Source organism: Strigops habroptila, chromosome 2 (genome assembly GCF_004027225.2).
Source record: "Strigops habroptila isolate Jane chromosome 2, bStrHab1.2.pri, whole genome shotgun sequence".
NCBI classification, from domain to species: domain Eukaryota; kingdom Metazoa; phylum Chordata; class Aves; order Psittaciformes; family Psittacidae; genus Strigops; species Strigops habroptila.
This window is the reverse complement of record NC_044278.2, coordinates 12,376,519-12,394,927: the sequence shown is the minus strand read 5'-3', so window position 1 is coordinate 12,394,927 and position 18,409 is coordinate 12,376,519. Positions and strand designations below refer to the sequence as shown.

The 18,409-nt window shown below is 42.5% G+C and overlaps 1 protein-coding gene and 1 long non-coding RNA gene across 3 annotated transcripts in view; both read right to left on the bottom strand.

The window, feature by feature from the left end:
- The window catches only part of GSK3B (glycogen synthase kinase 3 beta), a 152,169-nt gene that overhangs the window by 105,881 nt on the left and 27,879 nt on the right, over positions 1-18,409 (bottom strand). The gene's annotated exons all lie outside the window — the stretch shown is intronic.
- LOC115601532 lies at positions 1,676-3,881 on the bottom strand. The gene is made up of 2 exons (XR_003989376.1): positions 2,790-3,881; positions 1,676-2,751 (listed from the first exon to the last, which is right to left on the bottom strand). It is a non-coding gene; the product is annotated as an uncharacterized LOC115601532 (long non-coding RNA).

Here is an 18,409-nt window from a genome sequence, read left to right as displayed (position 1 = left end):
AAAGAGCAATTTCTCTATTTATAAGTAACATACGTAGCCTCGAAAACCCAGGTGCAATGAAAAGCAACACCCACTTGAACCTGCAGAGTTTCCCTGGGAGGATGAAGGACCAAGCTCTCCCCCCAGCCAGAGCCCTGGGTTCCAATACATTTTTCTCCTCTCCGGGACGTCATAAGACTCTGCTTTTTGCTTTCCGATTTCTCCCTTCTGCAAGTACCCCGCAATTAGTTTGTGTCCTACTAGGACTTGGTATGTTTTCTTACTCTCCAATTTCACTGAACACAGGGTAGAAATAGAGCATGGACCAGAAACAGCATCACAGACCCAGCATCCAACCTAGAAAGTGAATTGGACTGAGTGAAATCAGTGAGAAGCATTAACTGGAATCTGATACAGCAGCCAAAACCCAAAGAGAAAGACAGATGAAGCTGGTTAGGATAAGGCATTCATTTGATGCCTTTCTTCTAATGCTGTAGAAGGAGTAAGAAAATTGCCAGCTGTTCAGAACCAGTATCCACCTCAGGTGGGAAAAAGTCAAAGAGTGAGCAGCAGCTTAATCCTTAATCTGAATCCCTGCGATGAATCATGTCCTGCAGTTGAACACCATTCTAAGAAGTGAAAGGGGCATTACAACCATTTCTACAGAGGGCAAAATCAAGTTGTCCTTGTGTGTTCAATTCATACTGCAGAACACAGACCAGCTTGAAGACACTACACGTCCTCTGCATCCACCCCAAGTTACTGCTCGAGATGATGACACAGAACTGCACAGAAATGGAACGAGTCAGTTTAGGTAATAGACGGTTTTGAATTCAAGGAGAGCATTCTCTCAATTAACATTAAGAAACTGCAGGCATGCCGTCAGTGCAATGCAGATATTTTCCATGGCAGGAATAGCTATCTTGGTGAAGGAGCTCTTATTACAGATGAGGCAGCATTTTAAAAGCTAGATGTATAAAGCTTTTCATCACTGGCAAGTCTTGCTTTTTAATTTATTTTTAAGAGAATAAAAATAGTAGGGCAAGAAGAGCAAGAGAACTACATGCTGGACATCTTTAAACAAGAGCGACTACAGCTCATTTTCATGTTATACAAATCTGATCAAAGTGAGGCTACTGCCTAAAAGGATGGTCTTGTTTCCCACCTTCGTGCTCCCGCAATGGTAAATTTGGCAATCTTGTAGCCTGAGGATGAGTCAGTTTAGCTTACTGATCTGACAGACTAATCCATCTCCAAAATACATCAAGCCTCAAGTCAGCAAGCTGAACCGACTCATCCTGAGGACAGGCAGTTGTTTGTTAGATGGGACAAGGGGAAGAACGGGGAACAAGTGTGTTCCTTACTGCCTATACTCCCAAGTAAGCCACGCAACGTGTAACACAAATCCACACCCTTTGACTCAGCGCCGTGGTGGAGGTGCAGCCTGCAGAGGAGGCCGCCTTCAGAAGGGCAATGCTAGTCCTCTCATCTCTCCTTGTGTCCTGACACGGCTTTGTGCTGGTACTAGGTATCAAACAGCTGCTATCAGAGGGTGAGCTGGATCAGAACTGCTTCTGGAGGAACAAAACTCCCCGCCCTAATTCACCCCACAGCACTGTGAGTGCTCCGGATGGCAGAGGAAGGACATGGAAGCAGGCAGAAAGTCCAGAGACATTAATAAATAAAAAACAGAAAGTGTTACATTATACCAGCATGGGCATTTTTTATGGACAGTAACTATCTTGCCTTAAAATCCATACTTTAGCCAGCAGAAAGTACCATTTTCTTCTAGGGCTTCTTAAACCTATATATTAGAGTTTATTTTTCCTCTCTCAGAACAATAAACCTACTTCAATAAGACTGTTTTCCCCAGTAAAAGGACAATAGTGTAATTCAAACTACAGAAGATGTTTCCAAATATTTTATTGCAATATACAGACCTTACTAAAACAAAATCCTACACAATGGGAATTAGTTTTCTCCACAAAGAACAAACATGAACAAAAGGAATATTTCTCCTTGTAAGAGTGAGCCCAGACATCTGGGAATTTAATTCCCTTCTGCCAGCACATGAGCAGACTGAGGCTTTCAGGGCCAGTCTCTACAAACAGAGCTGAAATTCTCAAAACTGTTCCTGTAATTGTTTGTTAAGGAAGACTGCTGGAGCTTGAAATCCTAAAATAGAGACAGGTATCTGGAAACAGGGAAGAGGAGGGCAGCACTGCTTTAGCAAAACTTCCTCTCAATTATGGGGGCAAAAATAACTAGCAAAATCAGACCTTTCCCAAATTCTGCCGGTTTCCATGCCAGGCAGAGCGTCACTTTTGAAGATATGACAAAGCAGAAAATGATACTACCTAGTATCACTATCACTACTAGGTAGATGCTAAGCCTAAAAACACAGGAGTAAATTTTGAGACGTTAAATTTTTCTACATGCCTGAAAAAGTTGTATACTTATCCAGAAGAGGAGGCTTTTCAAGGGCTGCTGTTCCCAATCTATGTAGGTTTTGAAAGCACCAGCAGTGCAGCAAGTTTTCTTAACTAGAAGCTTGACAGTCTTTGAGAGAAAAGAAAACAGACCAAGGTCTTAACACTGCTGGCTATTCCTTCTCTTCCTACATATGTCCTCATCCTAGGAATCTCAAGCAAGATAAACCAGGCATTATGAAGCCAAGACTGTGGGTACATGCAAAAGATTTTCATTTCTAGAAGGGGATAATGGAGCCTATTATTTATCTAGTGCTGCTGTGACTGAAGAATAATGGCAATGCTTTATCTTGGTCCAGGTAAGGAGGCTACTTTCAAGACAGTACGAGACATCTTTCTCAGAGGAGAGTAGATAGAGGAGCACTCTAATGTTCTCCTGCAGACAAGGGTTTATTTACCTGGTTTATTTGCCTAGACAGTAACTAACAAGCAAAGCATTTCGAAGAATATGATTCCTTTATTAGAAAGGCTCAGATAGAGGAAAAATACTCAAATGTGGTAGCTATCAAGATAAAGGAAGCACATAAGCGAGAAAGCACAGCTTCATCCACCCCGTTCTCCCTTCTCTTACAGAAGCCAAGAGGAAGTGTTTAAGGGAGAGTATGAAACAGGACAAGCTTGCAGGGACAGCTATCCCAAGCCAGAGGCAGTACTTCTGGATTTTTCTTTCTGCCTTTGCGAGCCCAGCCCAAGATCTAAAGATACTACAAACAATAAACCAATCAACCCTTTCTTTGCAGACCTGAGAAGTGACATCTCTAAAGCATATTAGCGTCACAGCTACCTATTAGGAAGATGAAATTTTATCTCAACATCTACAGCAGCAAGTAGTAACAATTCCATTCAAAGTCCAGGATGGCTAAGGCACGTGCATACGAGGCAGCACCCAGGCACTTTTTACTATGCGGGATTAGACTTCACCTTGATAAGAAATTCATCTTTCACCTTGGGATTGGATGGAAACAAATATAATGTAAAATTGACTGACATCTTTAAGCAGACTAAATAAAATAAGATCAGAAACACATAGCATGAGTTTGGAAACGAGAGAAGATCACAGTAACATAAGATAAGTATCAAGTACTGTTGACTTAGAGGTGAGAAGAAAGTAATTCCTGGAAAGGAACATATAGAGTGCTTGAATGTTTGCATTTCGGTGGAGATGGGAAGTGTTGAATAAAAGTTATTTGCCACAGTAGCAGCCACTCACCTGGCAGCCTGGCATTGCATGAATGCATAAATCAAACTTAGCACAGAAGGATTTCGGCAAAGGCAAGATGAGGCTCATTATCTTAAAAAGCTACAGCAAAAAACAACAATAAAGCAGAAAACTCTGCTCATGTTCCTGTTTATCTATAAGTTATTATAAAATATACCCTTTATTCTTCCTTTAGTAAAAAGATTCTTCTGAATAAACATAGAATAGAATCACAGAATGGTTTGGGTTGGAAAGCACCTTAAGATCACCTAGTTCCAACCCCCTGCCATGGGCAGGGACACCTCACACTGGACCATGTCACCCAAGACTCCATCCAACCTGGCCTTGAACACTGCCAGGGGTGGAGCCTTTACGACTTCCCTGGACAACCTGTTCCAGTGCCTCACCACCCTCACAGTAAAGAACTTCTTCCTTATATCTCACCTGAACTTCCCCTGTTTAACTTTCTTTACGTGTTTCTCTAACAACCAAATCCGTAACTGTTCTTTATCTGCCAAGAAATGAACCTGGAATTCTGTTTTCCTTTACACTTGCATAGAAGAAAACATCTCCTATCACTTTAGATCCTTGACAAATCAAACAGCACTACAATTCAGTGTGCAATGAAGGAGAAATAGCTCTTTTCCCAGTATTTTCTTTGAAACACCGAGTGAGTTGGTACACAATTTTACATGTGTGTGATTATTTTTTCGAAACACTTATTTATAAGATGAGCTGAAAATACAATCTGCTTTTTAAACCAATTATTGCCCTTTTCAGTTTGTTACAACCAAAAAGTCTGATAGGGCAAATATGCATGCTGCCTCCATCACAAATGAAAGAACAAAGAAAAACCTTTAGATACTTTTATATACACTGCTCGTCATCGAAAGGAGATTAATATGTGGGTTCATCAAAATTAGATGGCTGGTAAACGTTAAACTCAATCTCATTGCCTTTCCAACAGCAAAGATTATGGCAATACTGACATTACTCAGAGAGGTCTTTTAATCTAATGATTGATCCCCATCTATCCCAATGATGGATCTCCATCTACCTTTATTCTTAGCTGATTTGCCAAGGCAGCAGAACTATTCCTCAGAAAGTTAGAATCAGATGAAGACGTGTACAGGAGGCATCGTACTTGTGCAGACACTTGTACATACGCTTGGTTTCCTCCATAACTCCAAGTACTTCAGAAGTTCTCTTCATCACTAAAGAATCTACACAAAATTATACCTCAAGAGTAGAAAGCCAGGACATTTTATTACAGCATTAGAAATTGTATCCTGAGGAGAGAAAGCTGTTGTTCATGACAGGGACTTGTGGACTTTAAGACTAGGAAGCAGAAAGTTGCTTATGCAACAAGAAAGCACTGACAAATTAATTATACTGTAATTTCTTAAACAGAGAAGTTCATTATCTCCTTAATATATTAGAACTGAAAGACCCACAGCTAAGATAAGAACATGCTCCCATAAAGCACCTCAGGTCTTTGCACTAGTCTAAGAAACATCCCTAGGTAAAACCTCGGTCAGCAGAACTAACAGGATTAGCACTGACAGGTTTTCACATAATGAAAAAAAGGCATCCCAAGAATACCACTTTGGTGGTTTTAAACATAAGAACCACATTATGTATGCACTGGTGTTTAATAGTTGTAAACTACTCCTTTCAATTTCAATCCATCCTCCTATCATTTGCCCCACCAGATACAGAAGTCCCCACAGAAGCCTCACAGGACAGACCAATGCAACATCATCTGCAAAATACACTCTCATTAACAGAAAAATATGTAGTCATGTTCACACAAAAATATTAACTCAGACAATCCATCTTTCAAAAAACACACCATAAGCAAGTCCAATTATGAGAAACAAAACTTCTAACAGGAATTTTCCCTTACGACAAGAATTGTTTCACGTACAGATGCTTATTGGCTTCCAACAACCAGGCTGAGGTCCAGAGTTTTACAGCCATCATTCCCATCTCCAACATGATGCAATGGCTCTGCTTCAGAACTAGGATATCTCTTGCAAGTATGCAATCACACACTGATTCAATGTATTTCAGTTTCACAAGTACACATCCTTGTACTTTCCATTTTTTCAGTTTTACCATCAGCAGGGACAATCTGAATGTAACATAAAGGTTATTTCAAGCAGAAAAGCAATTTACTATCTTCCATACTTCCTATTAGGATTCACAAATTACTGTCACCAACGCAAGTCTTTCTAGATCAAAGCAATGCCACAGGAGTTCAATATTCTGTTATTGTACCTTATGGCCACAAGCCAACATTTGCTGCCTATTACACATTTGAACTTAAACTATGACACTGTACCAAAAAAGGTAGCAGTGGGCTTCATGGAAGTACCACCACAATCATCACAGTAGCCATAACTGCCAAGTATTGTTGTGTGAAAAACCTGGTTAGGACTCCCAGCTTCCTGGTTTTACATACAGTTGATTGCGAAGCTGCACGTTGCTCTCCTCTGGTAGCTCAGTCAGATTAAGAAGTCTCCCACACACCGCAGCAGCTTAGTCCTCTCCCTGCTACCATAATTCACCACGCACTAAATCATGCTGATGAAACTGTGTGGCTATGCTATAAACATCAGTGAAGTAATGTGGGAAGGAAACCAAGCTGTGTTTTTTATTAAAAGACATACACTTGCAAGTCTGGATCATCTCACCGATTGGGTTCACAGCACAGCTGTGGAAGAAACTAGCAGGGGGACTGAATAGCTCAGGGTCAGGCAGGAAATTAAACGAGCCCTCCCACTAGGAAGGTGAATACAAATCTGTACTCAAAAAAAAGCAGCAAGGGGTAAAGAGGTTAGTCAGCCTTAACACAGGTATCTGCCACTATCAGAACAGACTTACCACGTGCCCAATTTGGGTCTAATACGGCACAGAACATAGTACAGTTAAAGTTTGCAGGACTGTTCTAGCTATAATTGAGTCTTCACGCTATCCAAACCCGTGGTTTTGTGTGTACTAGGTCAGGAGAAGATACTTCTCATTACTTGCAGGTTTCTTTTCAAGTTCTTCAATAATTGGCCTGGTGGGCTCTCCATAAAAAAAGAAATATTCCAGTGGGAACCTTAAGAGCTACCTGGTAAGTGTGATCTCCATCCATGGCAAGATTGCAGATATAGAGTCACAACAAACAACCTGCTGGGACAAGCTGAACATGGCTTTGGCAAAGAGAAACCCTGCCGGCACTCCAAGCAAACAGGTAAGCATGATCCAAGGAAAACACATACTTGGGCTTTCAAAAAGCCCAGGCTGCATCTTTAACAGTCTATGACAAGAAGTCAAGTTGCCTCGTTATAGAGGAAAGGCCCATTTATGGACTAGGAAGCAAGGCTAAGACTTAATAGTTGACTTTCCACTATAGAGAAAAGTAATAGTGGAGCTGACCTGGCAGCATTGGTAGGACTCATGCTATTTAGCATCTTCAGTGACCTGGAGAGAAGTGAAATTCTCCAAGTCTGCAGACAAAGCTAACCTTATTCAGGTCAGCCAGCTGCAATGGCAGTGACTATGCATTCTGGAACGACCTCTCTAAACTGAGTAAGCGAAGTGTGGTACCTGAGCTTCAATGCAGACATATCTAACACAATACATACAGATTTACAGCTGGAGTTCACCATCCAAAAAAGTGAAGTCCTCAGAAATTACTGGCTCAGTGCACAACATTCACTGAAAACACCATCTAGATGTTGGACATCAACAAGAAGGAACTGAGCACAAGGAAGAACGTCATTTTGCTGCTATGTAAAGACTTGGAGCGCTACAGTCATAAGAACCAAGATGTGGAGACAAGAATGGCATGCAAGCAGGGCAGAGGAGAATTCAAAAAGGTAGAGAAAAGAAAGGAGACAATTAAAGGAGTAAAGGGACAGAGCAGCTGCCTTGGGGGAAAAGACTGAAGAGGCTGGGGCTGTTCAATTTGGATGCAAGATAAGGGGTGGGATAGTGTAATATATGCAAAGCTTATAAAAACCTGATGGCAGTAGGTAAAATCAACATTGCTGGCAAGGAACTTTAGGAATCTGAAACCACAGGATGGTGAACAGACACTAAAGGGAAAAGACAAGGATTTAGCCTCTAATGCTGCCAGTCTGATGACTGGATGCTAGAACAGTAGAAGGACAGCAAGCCACAGAGTGAGCACGGTCACATGTTCTCCCTAAATAGCAATGCCAGTGCCAGTATAGAAGACCACTTATGTGGCTACTACATGAACTACTGACCTGAGCCCGTAGGGTACTTTTTACCTTCTAAATCAAAACTGGAGAGAAAAATGTTAATGGGAAATTTCCTGACTTAACATCAGGAAAGCTTTTTAAAAAACAATTTCATGATCTAATTTCCATTATATTCTTACAAGGAGACCCATTTCGAAGAATGAAAGTGCAGATGCTAAATAAGACGTAGTGAAGAACATGGCTCTCAAGATGGAGGAGAATGAACAGGAGGACAACAAGCTTAGGTATCTCAATTATACATTACTCTGGGTACTTAAGAGTCAAGAATAACTTGCTTCCAGAACAGCTACACACCTCCATGCCACAGGCTCCATCTCTGAAAGCTTCAATGTCAGCAAAGGCAGCCCAGGTTAGAAGTGGTCTGCCTGCCCCTGGCCGCATGACCAACCGTAGTTACGGTTCCTTGATGTCATCTCGAGGGAATTCCACCCGGAGTAAAACACCCCTTTAAAAGGCAACATCTATTTCTCCGTGAAGGCCCATCCTCTCCAGGCAAATCTTAAATTAGGAGGGACAGAAAAACAAAACAACTGAGTCACTGCCCTCTATCTCAGCTGCAGATGTTTCTTCAAAAGAGACAAGGCCAAGGTAAGCATTTGTACTTGGCTGGTTTCAAATACTAGCAAATATAGCAGTCTCACCAGTATTCCTCTCTGCCTTGGAAACACCATGGAAGTAGGAAGGTAGCGAGACTGTCATTCTAACTTCTGCTGCTGCAGCTACACAGTCTGCTGCTCAGACCCAGGCCTCCTGAGTACCCCAGATGCAGGTGGCTTATTTCCTTCCCATGTTTTCCTCAAAGCAGACACCTGCTCTGCTTCACTGCTTCCTGCTCCTACCACAGGGGACGGCAGAAGTGGGCAGAGACAGGCTCTGAAAGCACTGGGACTGACACAATTCTGGAGAAATACCTTAAGGTGACGAGAGATGTGCTCCATTACTGGGTCCTCCACAGCTGGGCAGAGCTGTCTCCTCCTTGAGCTAAGCTTCAGGGCAGCAGAGGTATAGGTCTCAGTACAGGACCAGTATTCCTGGGGAATATGCCTTAATATTGCTTTGGTCTCTTGTTCTTTACAAGATGGTCTGGAAGGAGCTTTTGATGCTACATGAGGTTGCGATGGACAGCTTGTAAGACGGGCATGCAACCTCTTCGTACCTCGAGAAAGAAGCTGCACAGAATAAAACTCTTATCCAGTGCTCAGAGTCCCAATCACAGTTGAGGCAAAATGGTTCAGGAGCACTGGATTGAGCTGAGACCTGGCAACACAAACACACCCTGAGCTGGTACCTGGTCTGATCAGCCCCACTGGACATGCAAACAGTGGCACATGTAGGACCAAGGGATCCAGTGCAATTCTTGCCTTGGGTCAGCACCCCGAGCCCCGCTGCAGATGGGGCTCCAGGACCCTGTGAGGCTGTGCGGAGATCAAACCAGCCACCAGCTGTAACTGAAGCACTGTAAGAACAAAGCATGGTTCGGCACTTGATCAATCAAATATACAGCAATGTGAATACCCTAAGCACTACAAAAGCACTACAAAGACCAATGGCTTCATCCCCACTTAAACCATTTCAATTGCCATTTTAAGCCATTAAGAACACATCCACACAGCTTGCAACAAGCAGGTATAAAAGCAACAAGTTTTGTTTTACTAACAAACTGAGATTAAGAGTATTTTTTAAATTACTAGTCAGTTTCTGCCCATGTATTTAAATTAAGGTACGGTAAAAGTCAACACTTCTCAAATGTCACACTTCATATAATTAAGACAAATATACATTTAAATGTTCAAAGCAGGAATCCTGGTGAATATGAAGAGTAAAAATCCTAAACACATGAACTTCTTCCTCCCATCTCAAGCTAGGGCAGTGTTGTAATTCTGGGCAGCACTGTTTGGGAACAGTTGACAATTACAAAATCAGGTACAACAGGCAATTTTTGTTTGTTTTAATGCAAAACACAGCCAAGTAGAGCTCAGCACATTTTGGTTTACTCGGAGGGCAAGCACAACTTCAAATCCCTGTAAAACTGCACAAATCTGGTGGAGTTACTGAACTTAAACTAAAATTAGTTTTTCAAACATACTTATACAATGTTTCAGACCAGTTACTTCCATCTGATAGAACCTGATTTTGCCTAGTTTCACTATATCTCTTTCCTAATTTGTACTCCCCTATTCTTTCTCTGTTTACTCCAGTTGCCTCTTGACATCTATTTTGCTTCTTTCAGCATTTCTCCTGCCCTGCTTCTTCCTTGTCTGTGACTCAGAATTATGGAAGCAAGCTCTAGTTTGCCCCCTTCCATGCCCTCAAATGAGAGGAGTATCTCTCCTTGTACTTCACTGTCTATTCGAACCTTGTATTTCACTGTCTATTCACTGTCTATTCGAAAACAAGAAGTGAGTGATGAAGTCCCTGGCGTTATTTTGGCCTTCCTTGCAGCTATACAGCCTCCCTGCCATTAAAAGCAAAGCTGAATTTGTGTACAAATCATCACTGTCCAGATACATGCACAACCAAATACTGGTCTACACAGCGTTTATCCAGCAAGCAGGGAAAAAAAAACCCAAACTAACACATATGTCGCGACTCATACTCCCACCCTTCTGCATGCAGGTGTGCAAACAGAATGATGCTTTTCCTAGAGGAGTTACTGAACATGCACCCTGCTCTACTGAAAAGTCATCAAGAAATGACAGATAGCCTGTGGTGTGCAGACACCAGTTACTCATTTCAGGCTGTAAGTTCCCTCAGAATTTAAATCCATCCCACCTAAAGCCTGGGGTGTGGAAAAAAAATCAATTCCCAAACTGCAGAGCACCACAGAGTTAAAATGAAAGTGTAGGTGAAGAGGCTGCAAGCACTGACAATGCTGGGTGGCTGAGCAACCCCTAATAATAAGAACTGCCTCACACCCCACCCTGGTAACAGCTCAGCCTTGAACACACACATATGCACGAAGGTTTGTGCCCCCTCACCTAGGCTGGCAACTCCTGAAACACAAAGGCCAGAGATAACAGATCATTCTATACCTGCAGGAACCAGTCTGATACCAGGACTGCACAGAGGGCCACAAGCTAGCAAGCTAGAAACTGCTTTCATAAAGTTAATTATTAGCCCGCCATTACAGTCAAATCCAAGTCAACTCACTTAAAAGAGCTGGACTTGGGTTTAGCCTCTGGCTACCTTTCAAAAGGTGCTTCCAGCCCCCGAAGGCAAACCACCTGAGAGCCGACATCCCATTTATACTGGTGAGTTTGGTGTCCTCTCCAAATGGTGGTATCTCCGGGTACATCACCCACTGTGTTGCTTCAGTATTTTTATGTGTTTCCTGCTCAAGAACATTTTTCTTTTTTTTCTTTTGCAACATATTTTTCCTTCAGAGGTTGAGCAAGTGCTTGTAAAGTTTCCAGAACCCATAGGGCACTTAAAAGCTCCTAATCCAACTTTATGGAAGCAATTAGAGCAGCTTTCAAATGTTATTTTCATTGCCTTCAGCATATATGCTTTTTGAAAGTATGGACTAAAAAGCCCTGAGTAAACTGTGTGTCTCTCCTGAAGAAACAGACTGAAAACAACTCAAAACATTTATTCTTGTACAGCAGAACACATTATCTTCTCTCAAAAGGGATACTAAATTCTAGAACTATTCATGTGAAGTACTCATACACACTTCTTACTTTACCCTGTAATTCACATGGCTGTTTAAAATGGCTTTATAATACAGAGGAAGTTTTAGAAAAAGACAGGCTCAAACACCACGCTGTCATATCGTGATTGCACATCTCCTTTCCACTCATTGCAGCGTTCAACACTATGTAAAACACACAAATGTGCATTTTACACACCTAAGAATACCAGGAGAATGTATTTTAAAGGCTTTTTTAAACTATTTGGGTAGAAGTAGAAACGAACAGAGCGTGAGCAGAGAGCTCAGACCTGTGCCCAAGCACTGCACAGACCTCAGTCAAATCAACTGATTTCATGCTGGAAGATTTATGTAGGCAGCATCAAGAAACTGCTAAGGAACAGTATTACCCAGCACTGACAAACTCTCCAATCTCTCGCTACTCACACAGAACAAACACTACTACTTACAGAAAACCACTTAATTTTCATGCTTGCCTAAACTAAGACAGCTTTGCACTCTTAATTGGATTCCCACATCTCCAAATGCCAGTTTGGAAGAGAGAAGCCGTTTATTTTGATGATGGCAAACAGCAGAACTGATTGTGCATCATTTTTGGAACTGCTTGCTTCATTTCAGAAATCAGCTTCTTTCAAATGATTTTTCCAAGCTGAGTGTAGTGACAAGAAACACTAGAACACTACTAGCACAAGCTGAAGAACAGCCCTCAGTGATACGGTTTAGTGGTGGTCTTGGCAGTCCTGGGGTAACGGTTGGACTTGATGATCTTAAAAGGTCTTTTCCAACCTGGTTGATTCTGTGATTCTGTAACAGGAGCGTTAAGAAAGCTAGGCTTCCCAAGTCCTGCCTTTACGTGCAAGTTTCAGCGGATAAGGCAAACTCCTCATGTGCATACAATTACTCTAAATACTAACTTACAACTGATCTGCACTAGGATAGACGTCCACCTTGCAAAGGAAAAAGCTGAAAATCTGAAGTGTCTTTAAGCACCAAAACCACTTCCTCCATAAAAATCATTCCCAATGATAATCTGCACTGTTATAAAAATAACTTAATATTGGTGTCCAGAAGTCTATCAGACTTTAAAATGCTGTTCATTTCACCTTTAAACTAGTCATAAAATACAACTAGTATACACAGAATATGAACCACATATTTTTCCATGTCATACATACAGACAGCAGTATCTGACTAGACATCACGTCTGTATTTACAACAATCCCTAAATACAAAACACGTCAATTGCTATACCAGGATTATTCTTCCAGGTACAAGAAACAAGCTGCCAACTACAGCTCCCCACATACCAGGGCTTGTCTGCATTCCATTATCTTAAAAAGCAATGGTGAGGCCAATGAACATCTTCAGGTACTGCCAGTGTTTATTTAGCAAGTACACCCATCTCTCATCCCCCTCCCTTCCTTATATTTGACACAATCTGCAATAGAAGCAGAAGCTTCATAGGCACAGAGAAAAGCACCTCACCTTTTAGTTTTTTGATTGTCAGTAGGTTGAGGAGAGATGGAAGGAAAGAGTGTATATATGTGTGTGTATATATATATGTATATATATGTAAAAGTGGTACTAACTGGATGAAGCCAAAGCCTTGCTGTTTTCAAGTCATAACGATACACTTTCACTTGCAAAAAAAACCCCCAAAACCCAGCCTTTGCCGTCTCAGGTTTCTTTTTCAATTCACTATCAGCAGGAATGCAATAGTGAAAACCCTGTTTCAGTAGCATTTCCAGCCACTGTCACGAAAAACCTTACGTCTAAGCACAGGAAGTTTCAACCTGCTCTCTCCGCCTTATGAGAAGAGTGATCTGCACACAGACCTGCGTCTGGAAATCTGACTGCAGGTTTCCATCTAAGGAAGGAAACTGCTACTCAAGGAGGGATGTCTGCCAGCCCTCCAGGACAAACATGAGAGTGCCTTTAGTCTTTAACTATGTTGTTATGGGTGTGGTTAGACAAGGCTGCTGAGATGACCTAATACTTGATGCTGTGTTGTCATCAAAAGGGACACTCTTTTCTGCCCCCTCCTCTCCTGCCAGCCATACCACCTGCCCCATCCCTTGTCATCATATCTACAGAAATGAGCCAATTCAATCTGCTACCCTGGCAGAAAAGTGTTTACTCTCATATTGAGTGAACTTCCTGATGAATAAGCAAGTTCAACTGGCTCGCGGTGTGGTCACGTAAGCTCCAGTGCGACCGCAGATAGGAAGCAGTAGGAACACGGCCTGTACGGAACCCCATTTTGATAGCAACAAGACAATTCTGCTGAACTAACAGCTAAATGCCATCCAAAGTTGTGGTAAAAGAAATAATATTCAAGAGAAGTACCTAATTAGATTACAACCTAGGACTTTCAAACAACCACCAAGTCCTCGCCCAAGACTTTTAGATGTATGTATGCACAGACACTATACATTAGTGCAAATATAAATATACCATATACAAAAATATATATCATTTACTTCAAAGAGTTTAAAAACCTGTAAGGGCAATTCTTGACCTCACGTACAAGTTACTGCTACTATTTGCTGTTTGTGAAATATCATTAAACAGAAAACGAGGAAGGTGATTCAATATCTGTGACAGAATTTCATTGACTTCTAAGACTTACTCTTAGGGGCAAACTCAAATAAGACCTGACCCGAGTACTTCCATTAGAAAAGTCATTTCTAGACCTAAAATACACTGGAGGCACAAATCTATGAGTAGAAAAACATTAAGACAATGCAGTATTCTAATTCCAATGCCTTCTTGAGGGCATCCACTTACCTGGTCAACACTTTTCAGAAAAAGAAAGGCTGAGGATAAACTGCTGTCTCTCTCCCATCTTGTGAGCAAGGCGCTGACAGAGACAAGTAGCTCATAGCTCATTGTTGTAACTTATTTCATTAAAATCCACTGATTCCTGTGGGATCTGACCCATCAAAACTGACTTTATCAGAAGTTACAGATATTATAACCAAAATTCATTAGTTCATGTGATGAAAAACTGTCTTTATGTTAGGTGTGAATATGACTCATCCTCACCTCAGGATAGACACCATGTCTCATAATCTTTACTCGCAGTGGTAAACAAGTAGCAACAGAAACAGAAATTACAGCCAATGTATCACAAACAGGCTGCCCTGAAAATAGATGGCATCCCACACACTTAAATAGAAACAAGAAAGGAAACTTTGTTAGTATCAACATAACCTGATGACAAGTCAACAAGGGAAAGCTGAGTAGCCACTGAAGCAGATACCTGAATTGTGATACTGACTGAAGGAAAAAGTGTTATCTACCCTGAGAGGGAAAGAACAATGTGGAAGACAGGCAGAGGACAATGAAGAAAAACAAGGAGAGTCAATGTGCCAAAAAGGAAAATGAAAGGATGCTTACAAAGTGAAAAGGAGAAAAACAAAACACCACGTCCTTTACTAGCATTTTAAAGTACGTAAATTATTTCCAATTAACTGGTAAGAACAAGTCATTTAAACAAGGAAGCGGGTGTTCTATGTGAAAATAGTAAGACAAAAAGGTCTAGAATCTCATCTTTTGGGGAGTTTGATGGGGTTTGCATGCTTCAGTTCACAGCATTCACAATCCCCAAAAGCACCTGCCTAAAAAAACCCCACAAATCACCATGTTTGGCAAGATGGAACAGATAAAAGGGACTGAGAAGTCAAGCTTTGAGTTCAGATGCTTTCTATTGGCAAATGTGAGCAGGCAGGACCTTTGCTTTGAAAGGAAATCACCCAAACTTCTCAGAAGTACACTCAAAAGATTCCTTCTCTTCATAAACAGATTAAAACTAACAAATGTGGGAGAGAGCAGGGGAGGAGACCACAGACACAGAATATGAAATACTTGTACTCAGCAGGGATTCAGGAGCTGGGGAGGAAGAGGATGTTTAGTCAGTACCTTCCAGAAGTAATGACATGCCCTACCTCTTCCTACCTACATTACTTCATGCTTGTATGAAACAATGCATATTGCACTACAGTGCCTCAATACTTAATTAAAAAGACCAAACAAAAAAGCTTTGTTACCACATTCATATTATTTATAAATTACTCGCCAGCTACATGATGACCTTTAGTAAAAGTAGGCCTGTACGTATTTTAAGCAACCCGTGGTGGCGTACCCTTGGTTGCACGGTGATGTCCTGTAGAGCTATATGTGCTGCAACCAGTATCTCTGTGCTCAAGGGGAAGAATTGGAGCACAGCCCCAGAAAGGTCTATAGGCCAGGGGTGTCCTCATGTCTAGGTGCAAGGGACCCCTTCCTCCCCTCACATGCATTACTACTGAAACTGGGTCCTGATGTACAAACACTTGTAGTCTTCTGCTATACTTCCCAAACCTTTACAAAGGAACAATCTCAGGTGGTCTGTGACTCTCTTCCTCACAATATGGACATGCAAACAACCCACTGCACAGAAAACACGTGATTGAACGTACTATGGAATAACTACTGTACTACAGCTTTCCATCTGCAGTCACCCTGAGGTAGTTTCGCTGTAGTTTATTTCCTTGTCTAGACTCTGAAGGAACACACACAGAGCTATCAGAAAGCAGTTTCAACTCAGCTGACCTGCAATGATTGTCCATATGCCCATACGCTTGGGTCCATATTACTGTAATACACAAGGGCTTCATAATCTGTAACTGCCCTCAGCATATCTGATAAGACAGCAAAAGGCCATTAATCATATTTTTGAACTGAGGCACTGCACAAAGCAATATTTGCCCATATCAAACAGCAGTACTGACTGAACAATAACAGCCCCACCATGGACACAATCACGAGGTTATAAAGCCATTTTTACATTGGTATAACCATTTCCACATGGAATAAGAACTGCACATAACGATAAAGAGTTTCTCTATACCGGTACAATCCATCCACACCAGAGCCTTCCGCAGCATAAGCACTGCTTCTTATAAACTCAGAGCTAGCAGGATGGCAGCGAGGCATACACAGCTTGCTCAGGGTCTCAGGACAGCAGCAGCAGGAGATGGCCACTCAACCCAGAGCTCCCAGCTCCCACATTTCCTTCACCTGTAAGGTAGTGCTGATGCCCTTCACCCTGTTCTCTTTACTCTGTTCTCTGCCAGTACTGGCAGAACCCAAACTTGCAGGACCTCTGCAACCAAGCGCTTGTTTCAAGCTCATTTCACACAAGACATCATAACACAAGAGTGGTACAAGCCAAATAGTCTCCCCACTATTAAGGAAAAACTGTCCTGTGACTAAAGAAGTACAGGAAGACTAAACACTGGGATACACCATGGGACTCTACTGAGAACCTCATATCATGGGCGAGTCTTTCTGGCTGACAGCTTCTTTAGACGGTAATGCTCCATGATAGCCTCATTAGGCAGTGCTTGCAAGGCACTCAGTGTAATGACAGGGATTAGGGTATGACTTGCAAATTGATATGCTGGGGAAGAGAAAAACCCCAAACTTTTGCCTGAAGGGACAAATTATAAGCAAAGTTCATCCCTACTTCTCTCTGGTTTGTATTCTACTCCGTTTCCTCTGCACATTCTTTATCTCAACTACCACTGCTTTTAAATTAGTTCCCTGAGCTAATTAAGCTTACGTGGTCACTATTTTGCCCAACTGTTTTTCCTCCCCACCATCAAAATTCCTGAACATCGTGGGCCATTATCAGCCTGGTCTGAAAGAGCAGGAATCTCACAGACATTTTGGACCCCGTCAAACCAGGTCATGGTCCCCCGGCTCTTTCACACTGCTTGGCAGCAGGAAGCCAACTGATCCACACACACATACCAGACATTAGCAAAAAACAGACAAGCCAGAATCCATATCTTCTCTGCCTGTGAGAGGAGGAAACCAAGGTCACCAAGTTATAACATATAAATAAAAAAAATTGGGCAAATCCTTAAGAAAGGAGGCATCATCAGTTCCACTGATGTGTGGGCTGACTCTGGGTGGACACCACGTGCCCACCAAAGCTGCTCTATTACTTCCCTCCTCAGATGGACAGGGGAGAAGTAAAATGTTACAAAAAGCTCCTGGGTGGAGAAAAGACAGGGAGAGCTCACTCACCAAACACCATCATGGGCAAAACAGGCTCCACTTGGGGAAGCAGTCAATTTAATTTATTACCAGTCAAATCAGAGTTGAATAATGAGAAATAAACCCAAATCCGAAAAACACCTTCCCCCCACGTCTCCCTTATCCCCAGGCTCAGCTTTACTCCCTGTTTTCTCCTCACGCCCAGCAGTACAGGGGGATGTGGAACACGGGTTGTGGTCAGTTCATGACACGTTTTCTCTGCCGCTCCTTCCTCCTCAGGGAAGGACTCCTCACACTCCAACGTAGGTCCCTTCCACAGGGTGCATCCTTCAGGAACAGGCTGCTCCAGCATGGGTCCCTTCCATGGGATGCATCCTTCAGGAACAGGCTGCTCCAGCGTGGGTCCCTTCCATGGGATGCATCCTCCAGGAACAGGCTGCTCCAGGCTGGGTCCCCCATGGGGTGACAAGTCCTGCAGCAAACCTGCTCCAGTGCAGGCTCCTCTCCCCACAGGGCCACAGGTCTGCCAGGAGCTGCTCCAGTGCGGGCTTCCCACAGGTCACAACCTCCTTCAGGCATCCTCCTGCTCCAGCATAGGGTCCTCCATGGGCTGCAGGGGGATATCTGCTCCACATGGACCTCCATGGGCTGCAGGGGGACAGCCTGCCTCACCATGGTCGGCACCAGGGGCTGCCAGGGAACCTCTGCTCTGGTGCCTGGAGCACCTCCTGCCCTCCTTCTTCACCAATACTCTCCCATACATTCGCACTCC